Below are 5,141 nucleotides of genomic sequence, written 5' to 3'. Positions count from 1 at the left end.
CGAAAAGTTCTTATCCTACCAAACCTCACCCATCTGAATCTAACTATCACCGAAATCAAAGAATTGGACATTGCGAAAATATCCACAAAACGTGCTTACCTCACAATACCTAACCCAACCTCACCTAACCATAACGAAGTCAGAGAATTCGACATTGCCAAAATATCCACGAAAAGTTCTTATCCTACCAAACCTCACCCATCTGAACCTAACCATCACCGAACTCAAAGAATTGGACGTTGCGAAAATATCCACAGAACGTGCTTACCTCACAATACCTAACCCAACCTAACCTAACCATCACCGAAGTCAGAGAATTCGACATTGCCAAAATATCCACAAAAAGTGCTTATCCTACAAACCTCACCCATCTGAACCTAACCATCACCGAAATCAAAGAATTGGACATTGCGAAAATATCCACAAAACGTGCTTCCTTACAATACCTAAACCAACCTAACCTAACCATCACCGAAGTCAGAGAATTCGACATTGCCAAAATATCCACAAAAAGTTCTTATCCTACCAAACCACACTCATCTGAACCTAACCATTACCGAAATCAAAGAATTGGACATTGCGATAATATCCACAAAACGTGCTTACCTCACAATACCTAACCCAACCTAACCTAACCATCACGTAAGTCAGAGAATTCGACATTGCCAAAATATCCACGAAAAATTCTTATCCTACCAAACCACACTCATCTGAACCTAACCATTACCGAAATCAAAGAATTGGACATTGCAAAAATATCCACAAAACGTGCTTACTTCACAATACCTAACCCAACCTAACCTAACCATTACCGAAGTCAGAGAATTCGACATTCCCAAAATATCCACAAAAAGTTCTTATCCGACCAAACCTCACCCATCTGAAACTAACCATCACCGAAATCAAAGAATTTGACATTGCGAAAATATCCACAAAACGTGCCTTCCTCACAATACCTAACCCAACCTAACCTAACCATCACCGAAGTTAGAAAATTCGACATTGCCTAAATATCCACAAAAAGTTCTTATCCTACCAAACCTCACCCATCTGAACCTAACCATCACCGAAATCAAAGAATTGGACATTGCGAAAATATCCACAAAACGTGCTTACCTCACAATACCTAACCCAACCTCACCTTACCATCACCGAAGTCAGAGAATTCGACATTGCCAAAATATCCACGAAAAGTTCTTATCCTACCAAACCTCACCCATCTGAACCTAACCATCACCGAAATCAAAGAATTTGACATTGCGAAAATATCCACAAAACGTGCCTTCCTCACAATACCTAACCCAACCTAACCTAACCATCACCGAAGTTAGAAAATTCGACATTGCCAAAATAATCACGAAAAGTTCTTATCCTACCAAACCTCACCCATCTGAACCTAACCATCACCGAAATCAAAGAATTGGACATTGCGAAAATATCCACAAAACGTGCTTACCTCACAATACCTAACCCAACCTCACCTTACCATCACCGAAGTCAGAGAATTCGACATTGCCAAAATATCCACGAAAAGTTCTTATCCTACCAAACCTCACCCATCTGAACCTAACCATCACCGAAATCAAAGAATTGGACATTGCGAAAATATCCACAAAACGTGTTTACCTCACAAAACCTAACCCAACCTAACCTAACCATTACCGAAGTCAGAGAATTCGATATTCCCAAAATATCCACAAAAAGTTCTTATCCTACCAAACCTCACCCATCTGAACCTAACCATCACCGAAATCAAAGAATTTGACATTGCAAAAATATCCACAAAACGTGCCTTCCTCACAATACCTAACCTAACCTAACCAAACCATCACCGAAGTTAGAAAATTCGACATTGCCAAAATATCCACAAAAAGTTCTTATCCTACCAAACCTCACCCATCTGAACCTAACCATCACCGAAATCAAAGAATTGGACATTGCGAAAATATCCACAAAACGTGCTTACCTCACAATACCTAACCAAACCTCACCTTACCATCACCGAAGTCAGAGAATTCGACATTGCCAAAATATCCACGAAAAGTTCTTATCCTACCAAACCTCACCCATCTGAACCTAACCATCACCGAAATCAAAGAATTGGACATTGCGAAAATATCCACAAAACGTGCTTACCTCACAATACCTAACCCAACCTCACCTTACCATCACCGAAGTCAGAGAATTCGACATTGCCAAAATATCCACGAAAAGTTCTTATCCTACCAAACCTTACCCATCTGAACCTAACCATCACCGAAATCAAAGAATTGGACATTGCGAAAATATCCACAAAACGTGCTTACCCCACAATACCTAACCCAACCTAACCTAACCATCTCCGAAGTCAGAGAATTCGACGTTTCCAAAATATCCACAAAAAGTTCTTATCCTACCAAACCTCACCCATCTGAACCTAACCATCACCGAAATCAAAGAATTGGACATTGCGAAAATATCCACAAAACGTGCCTTCCTCACAATACCTAACTTAACCTAACCTAACCATCACCGAAGTTAGAAAATTCGACATTGCCAAAATATCCACAAAAAGTTCTTATCCTACCAAACCTCACCCATCTGAACCTAACCATCACCGAAATCAAAGAATTGGACATTGCGAAAATATCCACAAAACGTGCTTACCTCACAATACCAAACCCAACCTCACCTTACCATCACCGAAGTCAGAGAATTTGACATTGCCAAAATATCCACGAAAAGTTCTTATCCTACCAAACCTCACCCATCTGAACCTAACCATCACCGAAATCAAAGAATTTGACATTGCGAAAATATCCACAAAACGTGCCTTCCTCACAATACCTAACCCAACCTAACCTAACCATCACCGAAATTAGAAAATTCGACATTGCCAAAATATCCACGAAAAGTTCTTATCCTACCAAACCTCACCCATCTGAACCTAACCATCACCGAAATCAAAGAATTAGACATTGCGAAAATATCCACAAAACGTGCTTACCTCACAATACCTAATCCAACCTCACCTAACCATCACCGAAGTCAGAGAATTCGACATTGCTAAAATATCCACGAAAAGTTCTTATCCTACCAAACCTCACCCATCTGAACCTAACCATCACCGAACTCAAAGAATTGGACGTTGCGAAAATATCCACAGAACGTGCTTACCTCACAATACCTAACCCAACCTAACCTAACCATCACCGAAGTCAGAGAATTCGACATTGCCAAAATATCCACAAAAAGTGCTTATCCTACAAACCTCACCCATCTGAACCTAACCATCACCGAAATCAAAGAATTGGACATTGCGAAAATATCCACAAAACGTGCTTCCTTACAATACCTAAACCAACCTAACCTAACCATCACCGAAGTCAGAGAATTCGACATTGCCAAAATATCCACAAAAAGTTCTTATCCTACCAAACCACACTCATCTGAACCTAACCATTACCGAAATCAAAGAATTTGACATTGCGAAAATATCCACAAAACGTGCTTACTTCACAATACCTAACCCAACCTAAACTTACCATAACCGAAGTCAGAGAATTCGACATTCCCAAAATATCCACAAAAAGTTCTTATCCTACCAAACCTCACCCATCTGAACCTAACCATCACCGAAATCAAAGAATTGGACATTGATAAAATATCCAAAAAACGTGCTTACCTCACAATACCTAACCCAACCTAACCTAACCATTACCGAAGTCAGAGAATTCGACATTGCCAAAATATCCACAAAAAGTTCTTATCCTACCAAACCTCACCCATCTGAACCTAACCATCACCGAAATCAAAGAATTGGACATTGCGAAAATATCCACAAAACGTGCTTACCTCACAAAACCTAACCCAACCTAACCTAACCATTACCGAAGTCAGAGAATTCGACATTCCTAAAATATCCACAAAAAGTTCTTATCCTAACAAACCTCACCCATCTGAACCTTACCATCACCGAAATCAAAGAATTTGACATTGCGAAAATATCCACAAAACGTGCCTTCCTCACAATACCTAACCCAACCTAACCTAACCATCACCGAAGTTAGAAAATTCGACATTGCCAAAATATCCACAAAAAGTTCTTATCCTACCAAACCACACTCATCTGAACCTAACCATTACCGAAATCAAAGAATTGGACATTGCGATAATATCCACAAAACGTGCTTACCTCACAATACCTAACCCAACCTAACCTAACCATCACCGAAGTCAGAGAATTCGACATTGCCAAAATATCCACGAAAAGTTCTTATCCTACCAAACCTCACCCATCTGAACCTAACCATCACCGAAATCAAAGAATTGGACATTGCGAAAATACTCACAAAACGTGCTTACCTCACAATACCTAACCCAACCTAACCTAACCATCACCGAAGTCAGAGAATTCGACATTTCCAAAATATCCACAAAAAGTTCTTATCCTACCAAACCTCACCCATCTGAACCTAACCATCACCGAAATCAAAGAATTGGACATTGCGAAAATATCCACAAAACGTGCTTACCTCACAAAACCTAACCCAACCTAACCTAACCATTACCGAAGTCAGAGAATTCGACATTCCCAAAATATCCACAAAAAGTTCTTATCCTACCAAACCTCACCCATCTGAACCTAACCATCACCGAAATCAAAGAATTTGACATTGCGAAAATATCCACAAAACGTGCCTTCCTCACAATACCTAACCCAACCTAACCTAACCATCACCGAAGTTAGAAAATTCGACATTGCCAAAATATCCACGAAAAGTTCTTATCCTACCAAACCTCACCCATCTGAACCTAACCATCACCGAAATCAAAGAATTGGACATTGCGAAAATATCCACAAAACGTGCTTACCTCACAATACCTAACCCAACCTAACCAAACCATTACCGAAGTCAGAGAATTCGACATTCCTAAAATATGCACAAAAAGTTCTTATCCTACCAAACCTCACCCATCTGAACCTTACCATCACCGAAATCAAAGAATTTGACATTGCGAAAATATCCACAAAACGTGCCTTCCTCACAATACCTAACCCAACCTAACCTAACCATCACCGAAGTTAGAAAATTCGACATTGCCAAAATATCCACAAAAAGTTCTTATCCTACCAAACCTCACCCATCTGAACCTAACCA

This window comes from Arctopsyche grandis, unplaced genomic scaffold (genome assembly GCF_051622035.1).
Source record: "Arctopsyche grandis isolate Sample6627 unplaced genomic scaffold, ASM5162203v2 HiC_scaffold_31, whole genome shotgun sequence".
Lineage (NCBI taxonomy): Eukaryota > Metazoa > Arthropoda > Insecta > Trichoptera > Hydropsychidae > Arctopsyche > Arctopsyche grandis.
Note: the sequence above shows the minus strand (reverse complement) of the source record.